At 45.9% G+C, this 22,438-nt stretch overlaps 1 protein-coding gene across 1 annotated transcript in view; it reads left to right on the top strand.

Moving 5' to 3' along the window:
* EGFR (epidermal growth factor receptor) overlaps window positions 1-22,438 on the top strand; it is a 278,427-nt gene that overhangs the window by 9,053 nt on the left and 246,936 nt on the right. The gene's annotated exons all lie outside the window — the stretch shown is intronic.

Here is a 22,438-nt window from a genome sequence, read left to right as displayed (position 1 = left end):
TGTCCAAAAGTGTGTGCAGAGATTCAAAATCTCCCTTATCCTCTAGTCACTTTGGTCACAGCTGTGCCATCGAGCCTGTCACATAGCGCTCAGATATCAGTGGGCCTCACACAATCCAAAAGTGTCCATCCAGTGTCCAAAAGTGTGTGCAGAGATTCAAAATCTCCCTTATCCTCTAGTCACTTTGGTCACAGCTGTGCCATCGAGCCTGTCACATAGCGCTCAGATATCAGTGGGCCTCACACAATCCAAAAGTGTCCAGTGTCCAAAAGTGTGTGCAGAGATTCAAAATCTCCCTTATCCTCTAGTCACTTTGGTCACAGCTGTGCCATCGAGCCTGTCACATAGCGCTCAGATATCAGTGGGCCTCACACAATCCAAAAGTGTCCATCCAGTGTCCAAAAGTGTGTGCAGAGATTCAAAATCTCCCTTATCCTCTAGTCACTTTTGTCACAGCTGTGCCATCGAGCCTGTCACATAGCGCTCAGATATCAGTGGGCCTCACACAATCCAAAAGTGTCCAGTGTCCAAAAGTGTGTGCAGAGATTCAAAATCTCCCTTATCCTCTAGTCACTTTGGTCACAGCTGTGCCATCGAGCCTGTCACATACCGCTCAGATATCAGTGGGCCTCACACAATCCAAAAGTGTCCAGTGTCCAAAAGTGTGTGCAGAGATTCAAAATCTCCCTTATCCTCTAGTCACTTTGGTCACAGCTGTGCCATCGAGCCTGTCACATAGCGCTCAGATATCAGTGGGCCTCACACAATCCAAAAATGTCCATCCAGTGTCCAAAAGTGTGTGCAGAGATTCAAAATCTCCCTTACTCTCTAGTCACTTTGGTCACAGCTGTGCCATCGAGCCTGTCACATATCGCTCAGATATCAGTGGGCCTCACACAATCCAAAAGTGTCCATCCAGTGTCCAAAAGTGTGTGCAGATTCAAAATCTCCCTTATCCTCTAGTCACTTTGGTCACAGCTGTGCCATCGAGCCTGTCACATAGCGCTCAGATATCAGTGGGCCTCACACAATCCAAAAGTGTCCAGTGTCCAAAAATGTGTGCAGAGATTCAAAATCTCCCTTATCCTCTAGTCACTTTGGTCACAGCTGTGCCATCGAGTCTGTCACATAGCGCTCAGATATCAGTGGGCCTCACACAATCCAAAAATGTCCATCCAGTGTCCAAAAGTGTGTGCAGAGATTCAAAATCTCCCTTATCCTCTAGTCACTTTGGTCACAGCTGTGCCATCGAGCCTGTCACATAGCGCTCAGATATCAGTGGGCCTCACACAATCCAAAAGTGTCCAGTGTCCACAAGTGTCTGCAGAAATTCAAAATCTCCCCTGTCCTATAGACACCTTGTACCTTGTTTTACATTACTATATAGTTTGTTGGATTTTGTCTACATTTCTACCAAAAATGAGGAAGGCTGGTGGAAGAGGCCGTGGAATTGGGCGGGGGTTGGCAGCTGGTAATGATGGTGTTGGTGGTGGATCTGATGGTAGTGGCAAGAGCAAAATAGGACCGAATGCAGGAGGTGCTGACCCTGCGTCATCGTCTGGCTACATAAGGCCTCGAACGCTTAGTTTTCTAGGAGTTGGCAAACCGCTTTTAAAGCCAGAGAATCAGGAAAAAGTTTTGTCTTACATTGCTGACTCAGCCTCCAGCTCTATCGCCTCCTCTTCTTCAGTTGTAAAAAGTAAAAGCACTGAGTCGTCATTGGAGGCTCATGTTCATGAACCACACCTTTCCTTGTGTCCTTCACCCCAACCAAGATTGAAGGATGACACAGGCCATACTACTGATTACTCCATGGAGCTGTTTTCACATACCATGCCTGGATTATCAAGTGAAATGGCGAATTACCCAGGCCAAGATGAATCTGACATGGAGTGCACTGATGCACAGCCGCTGATGGATGATTCTGCTGGTACATTCACTCAGAGCACTACATTGTCCTCGCAGTGTACAGAGCCAGATTCTGACCCTGATGAGACTCAGGTGCCCCTTCCCGCACACTATACCACCATACACGGTGACACAGAGGAAGGTGCACATGACATAGAAGAGGAGGTGATGGATGACCCAGTTGTTGACCCAGATTGGCATCCATTGGGGGAAGAGGGTGCTGCTTCCAATAGCTCAGATGAGGAGCATCCACAGCAGACATCGACATCGCAACAGCTATCTGGCAGGCCCGGAGCACTCCAAAGACAGGTTCCAAACATCAAAAGAGTTGCTGGACAGCTTGTCCAGAGGGTCAAAAGATCACAGCGTGCTAGGCCGCAAAATGTCTGCCAAAGTAGGAAGAGTGCAGTGTGGCACTTTTTTGACCAAAATCCTCATGATCAGGCCAAGGTTATCTGTAAGAGGTGCGCAAAGACCTTTAGCCAAGGGAAAAATCTGAAAAATTTGAATACCAGCTGTATGCTTAGACATTTAACCAGCATGCACTTGCAAGCGTGGACACAACACCAAACCTCAAGTGCCACATGTGCAACTGATCACAACGAAGGTAGTCAGCAACGCTACATTGTTTCCCCCACTGTAAGCCCACCGGTTAGCACAGCAGAAAATGTTGAGGTGTCGTTGCAAGACCACAGCAGTCAGGGAATCCCACTGTTACAACGAAAGACTGATTCTAGGCCATCAGAAAGAACACCAACTCCATCACCATCATCAACCCTCTCTCAGTCCGCCCTGTCCACCGCTACTTCCACCATATGCAGCTCTCGAGTCCAGCTCACCCTCCCAGACACTATGAGTAGGTCAAGAAAGTACTCAGTCTCTCATCCGCGTACACTGGGTTTGAACGCCCACATTGCCAAACTAATCTCGTTTGAGATGATGCCCTTTCGGTTGGTGGAAAGCACAGCTTTCGGGGAACTCATGGCCTATGCAGTACCACGCTATGACCTACCCAGTCGCCACTTCTTCTCTCGCAAAGCCATCCCAGCCCTCCACCATCATGTGAAAGACCGCATTGTCCATGCACTCAAACACTCAGTGAGCGGAAAGGTGCACCTCACAACTGATGCATGGTCCAGTCGGCATGGCCAGGGCCGTTACGTGTCCATCACTGCGCACTGGGTTAATGTGGTGGATGCAGGGTCCACAGGGGACAGCGGTGGTGGGACAGTGCTGCCTAGCCCACGGTATAGGAAACAGTTGGCTGTAGGCGTTCGACCCTCCTCCTCCTCCAGAAGCGAAAGCTCGTCCACAGAGCGCAGTCGTACGAGCACTCCATCTGCAGCTGCCACTGTTGCACACGATGTGTCCCCCTATCGAGCAGCTAGTGGAAAGCGTCAGCAGGCTGTGTTGCAGATGATGTGTTTAGGCGACAGACACACCGCCGAGGTGCTGGCCGAGTACTTGAAGCGACAAACTGAGTCATGGCTGGGCAGTGTACATCTTGAGGCAGGCAAGGTAGTTAGTGATAACGGCCGTAATTTTGTGGCAGCCATAGCCCTTTCAAAACTCAGCCACATACCTTGCTTGGCTCACACCTTGAACCTGGTGGTGCAGTGCTTCCTCAAAAATTATCCGGAGTTAACAGCCCTGCTCCAGATGGTGCGAAGACTGTGCGCGCACATTCGCCGGTCGCCTGTACACTCCGTTCGTATGCAGAAGCTGCAGCGATTGCTCCACCTTCCCAACCACCGCCTCATTATCGATATTGCAACAAGGTGGAACTCCACCCTGCACATGGTGGAGCGGCTGTGCGAGCAGAGGCAGGCCATAATGCATTTGTTGGAGGATACACGGCCAGGCACTTTGAGAGCAGACATGGAGTTGACAGGTGTGCAGTGGTCGAAGCTGAAAGACCTTTGTAAAGTCCTTCAGTGTCTTGAGGAATGCACACGGCTGGTAAGCACAGACGACGCCATCCTAAGCATGAGCATCCCACTTATGCGTCTGCTCATGCAAACTTTGACGCACCTTAAGGAGCAGGCGTCTGCAGCCAATGTTGATGAGGAGGAAGAGGAGGAGGGAATCCTTGATGACATTCAGCCATTGTCTGCTCAGGGACCTCTCCTGGACGAGGTGGAGGAAGAAGAGGAGGAGGATGATGATGGGGATGATTACTTAGGGGAGGAGGATGCATCTCGTGGGGCAAGTGAAAATGTTGGCGTGGCAAGGTCTGGTACAGGGTTTGTGCGTGACTGGAGGGATGTGGATTTGCCAGAAAGTGCTCCTCCACCCAGCACTCGCAGTGCATCATTGACACCGGGAACATTGGCCCACATGTCAGATTATGCCTTGCGGATCCTAAAAAGGGACCCCCGCATTGCCAAAATGATGAACGATGACGACTACTGGTTGGCCAGCATCCTGGATCCACGCTATAAAGGCAAATTACAAAACATCATGCCACAGGAGAAACTTGACCTAATATTGGCTAATAAACAAGCAACTCTGGTAAATCGGTTGCTTGAGGCATTCCCAGCACACAGCAGCGGTGATGGTTCTCACACGAGCCGTACGGGCCGGGGGCAGCTTGGCAGAGGTGTTCGTGGTGCACTCAGCAGAAGTGGCGTTGGAGACAGGGGTTTCATAACAATGTTGTGGACTGATTTTTCAAATACCGCTCACACAACTGGTAATACTGCATCGATGGAAAGTGACAGGAGACAGCAGTTGTCAACTATGGTTACAAACTACTTTTCCTCCCATATCGATGTTCTCCCACACAGGTCATTCCCCTTTGACTATTGGGCCGCTAAACTGGACACCTGGCCTGAATTGGCCCAATATGCCTTACAGGAGCTCGCTTGCCCAGCTGCAAGTGTGCTATCGGAAAGAGTCTTCAGTGCAGCTGGATCAATCCTGACAGAAAAAAGGACCCGTCTGTCAACCCAAAATGTGGATGATCTAACCTTCATTAAAATGAACCACACATGGGTTTCCAAGGATTTTGTCCCACCTTCCCCTGATGACACATAGGGTGACAGAAAAATGGCTTGCTTTGGTCCACCTCTTCCTGGTACTTCACCTATTTCACCTTTTGCATCAGCTGAATGTCCAACATCAACATATGCCACTTTCTAAAACTCCCTAACTGTGCTGCCTCCCCCCCCATGGCCGGGGTCACCACCTAGCGCACGACACCGTGCGAGTGCCGTTGCCCTGGACAGGTGGGTAGGCCGACTCTTGGGCGCGGGCACTGGCACAGGGTCCCTCATAGTGCAATCAAGTGTCTCTGACGGTGGTGGTGCACACCCGCCGTCAGACACACCGCTGTACTATGAGGGGCCCAGTGCCAGTACCGACGCCCACGAGTGGGCCCCCCTTGCTTGGGCAGGGCCCCAGCATTTGCAATCTTTACCTCTCCCTGCTCCTCCGCTGTGTAATCTGGGCCGTCAAATCCATACTGTGCCTGACACCGTCTGAGCCTGCCTCCTGATGTATAGACATATATTTTGAATGTGTACGCTATCCATACATGTTATCCGGGGATACGGTACCCTTTCTAACCTTTGTGCAATCACGTGCAATCCATACTGGGCCTAACACCGTCTGAGCCTGCCTCCTGAGACATATATTTTGAATGTGTACGCTATCCATACATGTTATCTGGGGATACGGTACCCTTTCTAACCTTTGTGCAATCACGTGCAATCCATACTGGGCCTAACACCGTCTGAGCCTGCCTCCTGAGACATATATTTTGAATGTGTACGCTATCCATACATGTTATCCGGGGATACGGTACCCTTTCTAACCTTTGTGCAATCACGTGCAATCCATACTGGGCCTAACACCGTCTGAGCCTGCCTCCTGAGACATATATTTTGAATGTGTACGCTATCCATACATGTTATCCGGGGATACAGTACCCTTTCTAACCTTTGTGCAATCACGTGCAATCCATACTGGGCCTAACACCGTCTGAGCCTGCCTCCTGAGACATATATTTTGAATGTGTACGCTATCCATACATGTTATCTGGGGATACGGTACCCTTTCTAACCTTTGTGCAATCACGTGCAATCCATACTGGGCCTAACACCGTCTGAGCCTGCCTCCTGAGACATATATTTTGAATGTGTACGCTATCCATACATGTTATCCGGGGATACGGTACCCTTTCTCACCTTTGTGCAATCACGTGCAATCCATACTGGGCCTAACACCGTATGAGAATGATAGATGGGGCCCACCATACACTGGAACATTCCAAAGGTGGACATCAGACACTGGAGCAGCATTTACAGGGCCCATTATACACTAGAGCATTAGAAATGGGGCCCATTATGTTTGGAGCATTATTTGGGCCCATAAGACAGTAGGGCTTCATCCATGGGGACCAACATATACTGTAGCATTATGTGGAGCTCATCATATACTGTTTCAAACATTATATGGGACCAATGATTCTGTATGGAGAAATAGATGGGCCTCGTCATGAGATGTAAAAAGTGAGGTATTTTTCATTGTACTATACCGCTATTTCTCTGCCGTATCGGAGCATGATGAGTTGTGGTATGTGTTAAAGGGGCGCTCTTTCGCCCAGGGCACATGAAAACCTGGAGCCAGCCCTCCCCCCCCACAGTCTGTAGCCAAATAACCCCCATTTTTCAGTGCGTAACTTGTATTATGAAGTTAATTAAGGTTGACAAGCTTAAGTAAGAAGAATTGATGCTTTTGGCATTCAAATGGGCACTGTTGGTGTGTTTCCTGTCCTCCTCTCACTGCCGACTTTTATTCCCCATTGACTTACATTGGGTTTCGTGTTTCGGGACGACCCCGACTTTTCCCTATAATCGGACGATCTTGCTCGACCCGACTTTTGGAAAAGTCGGGTTTCACGAAACGAAACGCGACCCTAAAAAACCAAAAGTCGCTCAACTCTAGTCATAAGCGAACGTGCTCGGATAAAGCACTATCGGAGAATGCTCGAGTGCTAACCAAGTGTCTTTGGCGGGGTCGTATAATATGTTCGAGTCCTTGCGCCTGCGTCAGACAGCTGCAACACTGTCAGGGATGGCTTAACAACAGGCAATCCATGCATGTGTTGTGGCTGTCGAACAGTTGCGAGACATGCAGGTGCTGAGGACTTAAACATATTATTCGAACGCACCGAAGACACTCGGTGAGCACCCGAGCATCCTCGAATAACGTCTTATCCAAAGCATGCTCGCTCATCACTGGAAGCTTTGCTGCAGTTTCTGTTTTATAAGAACTTGATGGAATGGATTTTTCCTATTAATTCACAACTAGAGATGAGCGAATTTGATTGGGTCCCTGCTTATTCGGCAAGCTATAGCACTTACCGAATAAGCTGCAGAGGGAACCCCGATACATGGATTGCGCCGACTGATCAGCTATTCGGCTCCACAGCTGCATGTGTCGCGGCTCTGTCACAGTCACACAACGCATGCATGGAGAACCTGTTGCGACTGTCACACAGCCGCAACCCATGCGGCTGCGGCACCGAACAGCTCATCAGTCGGCGCTGTAGCTTATTCGGTAAGCGTTATAGTTTGCCGAATAAGTAGGGACCCGATCAAATTCACACAACTCTATTCACAACCAAATGACAAAGTACTGGTGATAGGACAGGTATAATCCACAGACTCTGTGCTCATGGCATTGCCAAAACCTCTTTGGCTAAGTTGCCAAGATGAACATTTGGTGCCTTTTTGATGCAGAAGATTTTTTACATTATGTCCGCACCATTTAGTTCATTTAGGCCATTTGCGGGTTTTTTTATTGCTTTTTAGTGAGTTCTTTACATTTGTTTTATCGCATTTTTTCAGCTGCGGTTTTCGCCTATTTTTGTTATGTCATGTTTTACCTAAAAGTGCTTGATTTTGGATACTTCTTTATTAGCTTCGATAAAGTCAGGCATAGATTACATGCCTTTTTACTGTATTTCTGCCGCAGAAGTGTACAGAAGCGCATATGCTGTTTTTATCTGCAGACTTTCCACATCTCATTCAAGTCTAGGGGGGGGAAATTTGCTAATAAAATACCTATTTGCCGCAAGAAAAATTAACATGCTGCGGATTTCAGAATCAACGTGAATGCACACAAGTGGGCAGGAGATTTCTAGAAATCCCGTTCACTTTGCTGAAACTGTAAGACCCTGCATTATTTTTTTTTTTTGCTAATGAAAATACACAATAGAAAAAATGCACCAAATACTCATCTTTGGAACTTACCGTTAGGGTATGCTCGCACCGAATTTCCAGTAGAATATTTTACCATGCGTTTGCAGTGGAATCTACAGCCAAAATGCAAGGTTCACCTTGGACAAAGGGTTTACAGTTGGAAATGCTGTGGGTCCAGTGTGAATCTGCCTAATGTTAGTAATCCACAGTGTACAAATCTGCAGCTGTATGAACTGCAGCATACTGTAGATTTTGGAGATGGTTTGGAAGTGGTTTCACACAGATTCTAGTTTCAGAACATGTAATGAAATCTGCATGAAAAAAAAATCCCCAGCAGTCAAGCATTTTGCTTCTTTGATTTAGCATGTAAGTGAACTCTATGCAGATGGAAAAAGGTGTTAGCTTAGTCTAATCCCTCATGATTTATAAGATATTAGGTGAATATTCAGTATAAAATTTGATTAATTTATTTCAGGGTTTCAAAATTTTGAACACTACCAATGTATTGTGAAAACTAGAGGTAATGTAGGGTAGATGGATCCAACTACGACATAAGTGAACCCAAGAACAAAATGTTATCATGTGTATATAGCATTAGGACTCTCGTAAAGCTGGACCTGGTGGAATCAGAGATTGAATCAATGAAGAAAAGTATTTTAATGAAATGCTAATTCGTATATTACAGATTATAATCTGTAGAGGTGTGGTAGTGGTTATGGTGGTGCTGTGGTCCATAGAAAGTGGAGGAATTGTTGAACTGGAATTTTGTCACTTGTACATTTCTGCCCATCAACAACAATAAGCCAAGAACATCATTACAGTGCCATACAAATGACTGCGACTCTCACGATATGCACTGCAACATTTACATACATATGTTAAGTAGAAACATTATAATCCATGTGAAACCTTTTTGTAAGTTTCCTGTACTACCCAGAATTTCTCCACCACCCGTTTATCAGGTTTGTCTTGTATAGCTAAGTACAGTAAAGTACTGTCCAAGTCCAGGTCATCTGTCATTGTGTGTCTATACAATAGGAGACCATCCCATCGTTAGTAAATTCATCATCTACTGAATAGTGTGAACTGGTAATTGTGGTTGCCAGGACTGGGCAGCCCCCAGCTAAATTCAGGACCCTAATTAAAATAAAACCAATGGATGTCCACCTCCTACAGGGCACTGTTCCACCATTGCCGGCACCACTGTTCCCACAAAGTTACGCAACTTATTGTGTCACATTCCAGATGTGAACGGCTGCTTTCTAGCTGCAACCTTTACTATTTTGTCAGAGAGGAACATTCACCCTGACAGAATTTAGATGAGCTGCAGCCAAACAGTAACTGCTCATTGGCTGCATCCGGCACCTGACAAAATAAGTCACTGTCCGGGGACATTGGTGCCGCCATTGCTGAAATGGCGGCACTGCAAGAGGTGAGCAAACGCTGTTTCTAATTTAACTGGGGTCCTGAATTGATTAAGCAGGGGTTTTCCCTTAGTGGACAACCAATTTAAGGACTTATCCACGTTGTTATTACATTGCTCCTTACAAGTTTTATGGAGTTGTTATAAAGCACTTAGCGAATTGTATGGGGCCATGCTATACTTCATTGAGTGCCAGCTATGTTTCTTCAGATGCCATACTACTTATCACTAGGTATTTTCCCCCAGCTTCTATGGCTTAGGCCACAGTCACACATTCGCTAACATGTAGATGTGGCCTTAGGCCGGAGTTACACTACCATACAATACGTCCGAGTGCTACGCCACAAAACATCACATAACACTCAGCACAGTGTTACTGTATGAGCCAGCTAATATCTGCGATTATTTTCTTATGCCGAATCGGCATGCGAGAACAGTCACAGCATGCTGTGACTGGCATCGAGACTCAATCAAAGCTCGGCTCACCGCACACCTATAAGTCTGCGGTTGCGAGTGACACAACGCTCATCACTCAGATGTCACCCAAGTGCGGTCCGATATACTCCGACACCGGCAATGAAGGAGATGGAGAAATTAATTTCTCAGTCTCCACCGCGAGAGGAATGCAGCACAGAGCACTGACACTTGCCTCTCACTCGCAGCAGAGCAGAAGCCGAGGGTCATTAGCATATCGCATCCCATGCTCTCTCATCGGATCCTATACCCTGGTATGACTCCAGCTTAAGCCGGGGTCACACTTGCGAGTGTGATGCGAGAAACTCGCGCATCAATACCCTGCACTGCTGCCGGCACTGAGACCGGAGCGTTTAGCTGTATAGAAAGACATGCAGCCACACACTCCAGTCCGAGTGTCAGCGGCAGTGCCCGATATTGATGCGAGAGACTCGTGTGAGTTTCTCGCATCACACTCGCAGGTGTGACCCTGGCCTAATGCTGAGTATTAGGCTATGCTCACATGAAACACTTTTCATCCAGATTTGAAAATTTACATACAATAAGCCCACAAACCATCTGACAATTTTCTGCTTTGGATTTGTGGACTATGAGCAGCACACGTCCTTGTGTTGATTACTTGGGTGATCATAATGGACACCAGTGGTTGCTATTCCTAGTTGTGCTGTGCTACCTTATGTCTTGAAATATATGTTTATCTGGAAATAGATATGTATCAGTGATGGACCTGATTGATGAAGATTGGCCAGTCATCTACTTTACAATTTGCCTGTTGGACGAAGAGCACAGGTATGTTCGCCTAACTGGACAACACCATCACTGGCATGGAAAGATTGACCGATTTAGTGTTTTCTATCAGAGACAGCAGGTATGGAGCTACATTTCCACTACTTTTGATCTGAGCGGGCATGTTTGGGCTGGTAGTATTCTGAAGTGAACTGGAAACTATGCTTCCTTCAGTGGAGTTACTTGCAAGTTTAGAAGAAAAGCTGCTCGCTGCACCTCCAGCTATGCCTGCATTCACACAACTATATTTTCAGTCCGAGTGCTGTCCATGGAAAAAAATGGACATCACACAGACCAATGTTGTTCAGTTAGACTGTTCACATGACCACTTTTTATCACAGACTGTATGTCTGTGTGAAACATTTGCAGCGTGCACTAGTCTCTTCCATATTTCGGATGAGACTCTCCCATTTAGGGCTATTGTATCCAGCACAGATCAACTGTATTACATCCATTTTTTTTATAAATACATTTCCATTTCATACAGAGTAAACTGTTTTTGGTCTTGTAAATGTTAAAAACTGCTGATGAATAAAAATGAATGCCATACGGATGACAATACAGTTAAAAAACTAAAAATTTTGATGCCCTCATATGAGCTTAGCCTAAGAGGAAGGTTCATTTGAACACATACTTCAAAGTACTACAAGAAAGAAATGATTGCATAAAATAGAGTCATGACTAATAAATACAACCCCAGCTCATTACTCATGCAGAATATAGGATGTGCAGAGTAGGGATACTGTATTGTGTGAGGCGTGTGGGCACGGATCAGTCACAATGTAGACCAAACAATGTGTGAGCAATATGGCAATGTAACAAGTGGTCAAATTAGATGTAATCAGTAATTAATGAAGCCTTATTGTTCACCCCGTATTATTGTTCTGTATTCCTCATACTATTTTAAACGGTTTCTTTTACTATTTTAAAATGACTGTTAAAACCAAGCACAGCTCCTTGGTACACCCTTGGTGTGGCCAAAGGGTTCAGTGCACCTTCCTTCCTACTTATTCTTCATCTATTGTTGCCCTCCTCTGACTCCTGTAAATTTGGAGCTGTCAATCAAGGAAAAAGGGACAGAAATAGAAGGAAAACAAGTAGGGCGTGAATGTGCGCTGAACTGTCTGCCCATGCGAAGGGTTCACGGAATTGTATGTGCTTGGTTTGTACAGTCATTTAAACGACCTCACCTTCTGACACAAAGTAACTTACGTTGTCTTGTCCGAAACTTACGTGTTTTTTTTAGAAGGAAACAAATATAACACTGTGTATATTAGTAATAATGTGTTAGAAGTAATACAAGATCTACTTCCTTGGCTCTTACAATACAAGCAGTATGCAGTAGTACTTTAATGATATATCATTCAATGCCATAGCCTTTTCTATCAAATTCCATATAAAAACGCTATTTAATTTTCCACATACTTCCCTATTGGAGATAAGTGCAAGAAACTTCAAGGGAAATTGTAATGGTTCTGTAGGTGCGCTGGGTGCTGTCACCGATAATCCCTGCTAGGCTAGTTGTACCTTGGATATTCTTTTATCTTTTTCTTAACCTTGGTTTTACAATTCCTGGATGAAAAAACCTCTTCATGCAAATCTCATTGTACAGTATGAATACCGACCGCTGGTTCAGCAGAGTACTCCAGATAGAGTTAAGTAGGTTGTATGTGCCCTGCAGCATAACACATTCCTTCCTGCAACATACCATGTCAAGTGAGCTGATGACCCTTCTCCAAAGTTACACTATATAAAGGTACAAAGCAAATATGTCCCTATACTGGTGTCTCTTCTTGCAAAATTATTTTTTTTAATGTTTTTTGTTAGAACATATTTCATAAAAATGATAGGGGTGCTGATCATTAAAACACCTTGGGATTGATTCATCCCGTTCACCCTTTTTTGTTGAGTTTTTTGTGTTTTGCACCTTTTTTTGCCATATTGATCTTTTCCATTTTTGCTTTGTTTGAAGTCTAGTTTTATTTTTCTATTTGCCACTGTGGGCAGAGGTTAGGGTTTACAGATGTGTTTGCTCGATTCATCATTTGTGAATTTTTTGAAAAGTTGCAAATTTGGTCACAAATGTATATCAGTCTCCCTCCAAAGTAATTTTTATGTATGTTTGAAATCTTGGAGCAAATTTTAATGGAACATGCTACTCTTTTCGCTAAAAAGACTCAAAGGAAGTTAAAGACAAAAATATAGAGCAGTTTTGATTTTGCGTAAAATTTATGAACCAGATGCGCCGCTTTGAAGAATTTAGTGTAAAATGTCAACAAGTGACATAAATAAATAACATGATATAGGAATCAGGCCCGTGTGTTCTGTACCATTTTTGTAAAACATTCAGGATAACCCCTGTGATAAACTATATATAGGATGCACAAAGCGTCCATTACGAGTAAAGGGGGCTTTACACATAGCGATATCGCTAGCGATATCGCTAAAGCGTCATCGATTTTGTGACGCAGCAAAGATATTGCTAGCGATATCCCTATGTGTGATACTTACCTCTGACCGGCTCCCCCGCTGGCTAACGCTGATCGCGCGAGATCGTCCAGGTCCATTTCTCGTCGGCGGCTTCCTGCTGGGTTTCCTGCTGGCGCCGATGAATGACGCGTGGACGCGGGCGGGAGGTAAGTAACGACCGCTGCTGCGTCGCTGCATCGCTGGTGAGATCTGCCTGTTTTTCAGCTCACTAGCAACCATTTAGCGATGCACCAGCAATCCTGACAGGGTCGTATCATGGTCGGGATCGCTGGTGTATCGCTAAATGTAAAGGTGCCTTTAGGGTGAATGAGCACCTTAGGAATATAAATAAAAAATTCCTAGGACATCCCTTGTCTAAGCACTATTGCGAATATCATGGGGGATCCCCTATGGAAATGACAATCACAGGTCTCCAAGTTGTGCGCAACAAAAGTTGGAGAAAAGGAGACTATATTAAGCAAATGTCCCGCATGGCAAGTCAGTGGATTTTTAATATGGACAGCCTTGCACCTAACGGGTTAAACTGTGAAGTTGAATTATTCGGATTCAATTAAGGGTTGTACCAAAAGATATTTAAGGTGACCAATTCCTCCATTGGACCATCCCTGATGAAGGAAACCGTGTTTTTTCCGAAACTATTCGGAAAAGAATTGGTCCACTGTGCTCCCTGTAATCAATCACATGACCGGTGACATCACGAAGGTCCTGTTGGCTCATCTCACGCCACAGCTTCACATCGTGCAGACTGCACGTCGGCGCGCCACTGGAAGAGGGGAGCGTGGAGTGTCTGTCACCGGCCGGGACAGTGGGTCGCCCTCCCAGGGCCGTGGGGTACTCAGTACCGGGCCGGCGTTGGCGGGATGTGTCACAGCAGTGGTGACCCGGTCCGTGGCCCTGGGCGCCCAATGTAAACAGGGGAGATTGGAAATGATGTAATGTAAATGAATAGTTCGTGACGCAACCTGTGGTGTTCGGCAAGTGAGATGTTGAGCGGACGCTGCGTGCAGATCCTCTGGGGCTGGTGGTGTGTTGCAGCCAAGATGGTGAAGCTCCCCACAGGTGGAGCTGTAGCCCCAGGGCAGTGTAGATGTAGGGGTAGAGGAGAGGCACAAGAGGTGTAGAAGCTGGTACTCAGATGTAGCGGTGCTGGGTGCGTTGGCGCAAGAATGAATGGAGGACACCAGGGCTTGTAGTTCCAAAGCTTTACTCACAGTCTGTAGTACACATACAGGTGTCTGCCTCCGTGCTATGTCCTCCGGGTCAGGGACTCAATCAACCTCCAGGCCAGATGGAATGCTCCCTTCCAACACTCCGCCAACATGTGCCTTTCTGAACGTCTCCTCTTATAGCGCCTTTAAGTGTGAAGTACTCCTAGTACTGAGTTACACTGGAGTGCCTCCTGACAGATGTTCCCAAGAACTCTACTTGTACGGCAGACAGCTGTGGCCTGCTTCGGGGACTCTCTACTCCTGAGTCCCGGCTCTCTATCTGTGTTGCTGTTGTGCCCCCAAGTCTTAGATGGGAGTAGTGCATTTACAGCCCACTACTCCACCAGTGTCTGCTGTAGAACCATTAGTGTCCATACAACCTCGGGGACCGGGCCCTGGCCTTTCCCTTAGAACTTCTAGGCAGGGTTCTTCCTCTAACCCACGTCCTCTGTTCCCTTTTACTCCTAGGTTCCGTACTAGTCTTTCCTTCTTATGGAAGATCAGGTTTCTGTTCAATGTCTTTCTCCTTCTTTCCTTTCACGTGCCAGCAGACCCAGGTCACTGAGGTCTGCTGCAGCACCTCCTTCCTCCATCCCTCTCTCAGGGATCTTCTTTCCTCACTCCTCTCTGAGTGACTCTCTGACTGACTGACCTGAAATCCTAAACCTTTCCGCTCTTTTATGTATTCTAACTCCACCCGCCTCCCAGCACGTTTTGTGTTCCAAGCAGGGAGCCACCAAAGGTGCTCTGCTACACTCCAAACAGGGAGCCGCAATGTGGCTTTGCTGAACTACCGTGTTGTGTGGGATGCAGGTGTTGGAGCGCGGTCAGGAGCCTCCAACTTACCTGGATGGTGGAGCACCACACCTCAGGAGGAGGTGCAGTCCCTCTGTGGCGACTGAGCCTCAGGGGCGCAACAACAGCACTCCTGAAGAGTTTATCTGGCAAATATCAATTTATCTGACTTCACATCAAGATATACAGCGCTCACTATTTTACTCGTCCTCTGGAGTTCAGACATCTTTTCAGATTACACCTTAAGGTAATAACTACCTAATCAGGAGCAATCCTATTTATTTGTGTGTATTTTATAGTTCACTACAAGCTAAAGGGGTTCATTAATAAGCGCAAATTTTAATTATTTATTTCTTTGTTAACCTCGTCTGCTATTTCATGTGCTACGTCTGCATTTCTGGTGGTCTACCTCCATTTGCATGTTACATTTATTTAAAGGGTGAGGGGATGTTTGATCTTAATAATTATAATGTCAAGTTTGTTTGATGGTTTTTATTTGACTGCCTATAAATGCTCTTTCCCAGAGAAGCTCTGTGGAAGGGAATGATGTGACATGTATATGACAGTGGTGCACAAGGATTAGCCTGCAGTGCAGTGCGGAGCCCTGATATGGAGACGTAAAGCTTGTGTGCTCACCAGCATTGTCGAGAATACCAAAATAATGAGCCCCAATTAGAGAGGTTTACAGGAATAATAAATAACCTGTCTTCATAGTTTTATATTTTTAAAGGGGTAGTCCAAGATTTTACAATTGATGACCTATCTGTAGGATCGATCACCACTTTTGCCAAGTCCGATATTTTGCACCCCCACTTATAATCAGAAATCTGCTCCGGCAGCAGCCGGATATGAGTGATGTGTAAGGCTGAACAGACAGCTGACCTTCCTTAGTACACCAACTTGTCTCCCATTCACTTGACAGACAGGTCATCAGTTGTTAAGTCTTCGACTACCTCTTGAAGGTTCCCTGGATCAACGTCCCATTACAGAATGCAGCCCCTAAGCCTTAATTTTTCCAAAGTAAATAACCTCAAGTTTGATGACCTGTCTTGGTATTGTAGTCCACCCATCCTTTTAATAACCTTGGATAGTCTTCTCTGTACCTGGTCTAGTTCAGGTCTGTCCTTCTTATACACTGGAGTCCAAAACTTTTTACAGTATCTTAACAGTGGCCGCACTAGTGACTTATTGAGAGGCAAACATATTACTTCAGTCAGGCACTAGAGTGCATTTCTGCTGTCATTTTTTCCACTATGGTGACATAAATTTTGATAAATTTGCCATGGTATGCTTTACTCCGCCCCATCCAGCTCGAGCTCCCCCCATTTTAGCGGAGCTGGCTGGGACTGGCGTTAAAAAATCATAACTCACAACATCTTGGTGAATTGGGTCTTATGTTCTCATCATGAGCATCAATGCATATTTTAATGCACCCCCTTGGTAGCAGCTGCCTGGCTCTAGTCACTAAAGCCGAGTTTGCTGTTGATCATTAAACCCAAGTCTTTTCATTATAAGCAACATGTTAATTTCCTGCCTCCAGACCAGTGTCACAACAGTGCATTCACCTTTGTGAAATAGGGCTAGAGGCAAGCTACATTTTTACAATCGCTGTACGATTTTTCTTCCATATGTTAGCTGGTAGATTATATACAATACACAAGCGAAAAAGGGAGTAGAGTCTCTTATGTCATTAAATAAGACGGCTGTAAAGTTGTCATTCTCCAGAGATTGCTAGATGGGTCATTGGAGCAGATGAAGCATCCCATGGTCATGTAGGTTGCATACTAAAGGAATCCAAATGTTATCATCCCTGGCACTGAGCAGAAAGGGTCCAGGAGGCAGTCCCTTTATGTGCAGGGGTCCAGACTCTTTGGATTGAATTCTCCTAACCCCGCTGGTAAACTATGAATGATGAAAGTAGCATTAAATCAGGAGATGGCTACAGCCGACAGTCAGGGAGAGGAGAGAAGTTGGAGGTATTCAGTGCCTGGGACATTGCATATGGCGGATAACCCCTTGGCACGTGCTATCACAGTCCCACGGGAATGTAAACTTGGGATTCCTCTGTCCTGAAACCTGCATGTCCATGCACATAGGCATCTCCCAGCACCTCTGTCCAGCACCTATAGAGGGCTGTTAACTGTTGGGTAGAACTGCTGACAGACGCACATTGTGAGAAGCTGCACGTAAGGTATGAACTGGTTTCACGTACATGTGGGTACGGGGAGTATGCTGTAGACATGCTCTTCTCTTCTGTGCCAGGTAGACATGTTGGCTTCTTTGAAGCCTGTGTGTACATGTTTGCAGGTGCTGAAGCTTCTAAGCAGACTTGTTAGTAATGGACACATTGTCGCTGCAGCTACAGATTTGAACATAGGAGTCGGTAGCATTCATTAGGCTACTGTATGGTATTTTGCAATGTTTCTGATGTTTGAGACACTTTTCTTCTGCCGTCCTTGGTTTTACCATTTCACTTACAAAAGGCGGAACCTTCAGGTAACTTTATGACAAACTTAGCAAAGGATCATTCCAAACTGGATTATAGATTAATGGAATTTTACTGCATTTTCTTGTATCCTTGTGCAGGATTCTTTCTCTGCGTCTAACTGGATTTTTTTTGCCTAAAAGGCAACTGCAAGACATTGTGCATAGGTAAAATTTGCCTACTTTTATTTTAGTGGCACAGATCGTGCATTTCTCCAGAGATAAGAGAGGTATCCAAGTGAATCCCAGAGTCCGGTTGTCACAGTGACATTGCCTCCCTCTAAGAGGTGAAGTCATGCTTGGAGGCAGAAGGGGACCCCCGTGCCAGGTAACATAGATTAAATCACAATTCCTGCTGTAGGTCAGAAAAGGGAGATGCCTTATAAATTCTGGCCGGCAGAGGGGGTTGGTGAGTCAGCTAGAAGTGAGCTGAGGGAGTTGACATGGAAACGAGAGCAGCTGTGAGCTGAGAGAAAATGACAAGACAGTTAAACGTGAGGTAAAAAGATCTTTCTGGAAGATCCAGTCAGTTCAAGACAGGGAGCTGATCTGTAAGAAGCTGGTGAGGGGCAACTGATCTGTGGAGAGGGAAAGGACACGAGCAGAGATGGAAAGGCTCTGGGAAAGCTAAAAAACTGCATATAGCAGACCCCAGAGCTAAGCGCTAATAGAGAGAAAAGGGATGTCCGAGTTCTTGGTGGTCAGGAGCTGTATGTCCTGATCGCCGAATCTGAAAGTACAGGGGATTGTAAATTCCTGTGCGACATTGAACACCTGAGGGCACGGCAGCGGATAAGAAGCCTGGGGCTGACGGTGAAAAGGATTGTACCCGTAGTATAGGCTCATGCTGACTAGTGAAATCAGCACGCAATTGAGGGTCGCAGCTTAGTTATAAACAATGGAGACCCACACACAAAGCGCAGAAGGAAGGTCCAAAATCCCCACCTAGCAAGGTGGATACCCTGAATGCCTCCAGGCGAGCCGGACTCATTCCATCACCTGTATGTGGTACTCCGGATTGCAACCAATTACCAGTAAAAGGTAAAGAAACTGCACCTCTCTGTCATTCTCTCATTTCTCTGCACCCCAACGTTCACAGCCAGTTTGACCATCAATCTAACATCTTTGCCCTGGGACTCTACCTGTGGAGAACTATTTTCACCTCAGCTGCGCCACATCAACAGTCTCAGGGGAACAACACTGCAGTGCTGGTCACCTCTGACCAGAATACCACAGGTGGCGTCACGTATTTAATCATCTACAGACTTTATCTTCATTTTTACCACATCACCAACAACTTTTCCCCTTCCCCTTTCATCATTTTATTTAATGGACGCCCCAGGGCCACAGACTGGGTCCCCGCCGCCGTGACACCGTCCCCCATTGAAGTCGACGGGCCCAGTACCGAGTACCCCACGGTCCTGCACCGCAGCGCATGCGTGCTTGGGCGCTCCAACTGCACTAGCAAAAAATGTGATAGTTGTATGGCAAGTCACCCGCCGCTCCAGACAGCCCACTGGTTTCTCATATTTTTTCTTTTACTAATTGTTTTTCTACTGCCAGCAAATAACCTGCAATCACTGGCCAAGTGTAAAATGTGCAACTACCAACACTGATACCAGTGATTGGCTGCAGTAGTCTTTCCAGGGCAGTCAGAATGTCATTACTGCATGACAGCTGTGAAAGACAGAAGCACCACACAAGCTGGAAAAGTGAGAAATGGACTAGATAATAGGTTCTTGGACAACCCTTTTAATAGCCCTCAACTAATGGCATCTCCTGCTTTGGGGCCTCCCCTCTAAAGGCCCCGTCACACTAAGCGATCTCGGTAGCGAGATCGCTGCTGAGTCACAACTTTTGTGACGTAACAGCGATCTCACCAGCGAGATCGCTGTGTGTGACAGCGATCAGCGAGCGGCCCCCCTGCCGGTATCGCTGATCGCTGCAAGAAACCTCTGGACATTTCTTTGTTCGCTGGTCTCCCGCTGGCCAGCACACATCGCTGTGTGTGACAGGCGGGAGACCAGCGATCAGGTGTAAAAAATAATAAAAAAAATATAGTTATTCTCACCTTCCGACGTCCCGTTCAGCCATCCCGCCTCTCTCCACGCTCCGGTCCCAGTGATCCTTTGCACGAATGACTGCGAGACTTTGTTATGCCTCGAGACCGTGACATCTCGCGGTCATTCTCGCAAAGGATCACTGGGACCGGAGCGTGGAGAGAGGCGGGATGGCTGAACGGGACGTCGGAAGGTGAGAATAACTATATTTTTTATTTTGATTCTATTTTTTACAGGGATGGCCAGCGATGCCGGGCGCTCGGCATCGCTGTGCTGATCGCTGGTGAAGCTGTCTATGTGACAGCTCACCAGCGATCACATAGCGACTTACTAGCGATCCTGACACCTTGATATCGGTGTCGGCATCGCTGGTAAGTCGCTTAGTGTGACGGGGCCTTAACACTCTCGCATCCCTGCAATCTATCCTAAACTCCGCTGCCCGACTAATCCACCTATCCCCCAATATTCAACCAGCCTCTCCTCTCTGTCAATCCCTTCACTGGCTCTCCATTGCCCACAGACTCCAGTTCAAAACCCTAATCATGGCATACAAAGCCAACCTGTCTCTCCATACATCTGTGACCTAGTTTCCCGGTACTTACCTGCACGCAAACTCCGATCCTCACAAGATCTCCTTCTCTACTCCCCTCTTATCTCCTCTTCCCACATCTCCCCTAACTTGTCAGATTCTCATCTACCATGGAAGCCTTCAAAAGGAACCTGAAGACCTACATCTTCCGACAAGCCTACAACCTGCAGTAAATTTCGTTCCACCATACCGCTACATGACCAGCTCTGCCCTCACCTACTGTATCCTCACCCATAGATTGTGAGCCCTCGCCGGCAGCGTCCTCTCTCGATACCAGTCGATAGCTTGTTTTAGTCAAGATTATTGTACTTGTTTTTTTGTTATGTTTTGACATGTTAAGCGCCATGGAACATTGAAAGAGGACATGTTACCAGGTCGGAAGTGGCTAGTTTTTGCTCATAGTGTACTCTTGCTGCTCCCCTGAGTATGCAATTTTTTGTTTTTAAAAATACCCCATACGGGTCCAGAGATATGGGTTTTTTCTTATTTAGTGCAAATTTTTAGGGTCTTTATAAAGGGGCGGTGCTCATAAGGTAATAATACATAGTAGTCTAAAGACATGCCCCCAGGAAATCCTGGAAGTCACGCCCCCCTAATAAAAAATAAATTAAATTAACATTAAATAAAAAGGCCCATCTCTCTCGAACTGTATGTCTGATTTTTAAAAAAAAGGCAAAAAACAGTAAGCATGGGAGAGGCAGATTTTTAAAAAGTGCAAGCATTCTATATTTAAAGTGGTCCTCTCCTTTTGAGAACCTTGCTCTGAATACCCTATTATTACCTATGAAGTTGCTAGAGTTACAACATCTGTTAGGTTCATGTATGGAGCATATATACAAGGCTCTACCACCCACCCTCCGAGTTAATATAAAATCCATTAGAAAAAAATTATGTGCTTGGAGGAATAAAATATAGATATTCTTCAGAGAAGAGGGCTGCTTTCATCAATACTGTATATCAACGTGGATACCTATTGCTTCCAGGGAAAAATACCTCTGCAATACAGCGCCGTGCAGAAGCACCATACAGGATGTCTACAGCTGTGTGGGAGGGAATGACGTGCCTCCATAAAGACTTGTGCATGCGGCTCTTTCATGAGGAGGACACTGTCACATAATCTGTAGCCAAAATGTAACAGCTCTTCAGCAAAGAGCCCAAATAAAGCTGATGTTTCCGATGTTTCTGACTATTGTCTGGCTATTTCACAATGTATTGAAGCTCCCAAAACTATTATCTTCATCGTCCATCTAATGTTGGCTGCCAACAAGATTGAAAGGGAGACCAATTAACTATTAATTAGCGCTGCCCTTGTGTCGTTTGTATTCAAACTGCTCTAATTATGAAACCAATGAATAATTCACGAGCCCGGCCGCTGTGATACAGTGTATTAAGGACACAAAGCACGTGCTCAAAGAGCAAGTTCTGGTCTTTAGAATGATTGCTCAAGGTTGTCCATACGAAGTGAAAGAATAACTTTGTTATCTCTGACCTCACTTTGTTGTTCAGGTTGTTTGCAGGTAGAAATGTTCTTTACTGCGGTCTCTGACTTTGTTTTTATAGGAAAGTGCTCAATTCAGTGCCCTGCAAACACACGATCACCCATCAGCCTACACGCCAATGCCTCGGCAATTTCCTGTATAGTTTCAGCATGCAGAAATGAGCAGAGCATTCAGGGTTGCAGCGTTATTTGCGAGAATACAATGCAGACAATACGTTACCTTCATAGAACCAGAGGACTGTTCCACATGACCACCCACAAAGCTGAATTATTAATCTTGTCCTTCTCCGTTTGCATATAAAGTAACCCAGAAGACATTCTGCCATCAGCTTGTTTTATACAAAGGTATTCACCATGGTATAAATCCTAGGGCAAGTTATTTATTCTTCTATTAAACAGAGCTAGCTTGTGTCTAATGTTGAAAAGAGTTCTAGAGGGTTCATAAATATCTAGCTAATGTCTGTAGAATAAATGGAAGGTAGGCGACAGCAATAATTTAATAGCAGAGCAGTAATTA

The sequence above is a fragment of the Dendrobates tinctorius genome, unplaced genomic scaffold (genome assembly GCF_039654945.1).
Source record: "Dendrobates tinctorius isolate UK_male_01 unplaced genomic scaffold, ASM3965494v1 ptg000162l, whole genome shotgun sequence".
NCBI lineage: Eukaryota > Metazoa > Chordata > Amphibia > Anura > Dendrobatidae > Dendrobates > Dendrobates tinctorius.
This window is presented reverse-complemented; position numbering and strand designations above follow the sequence as displayed.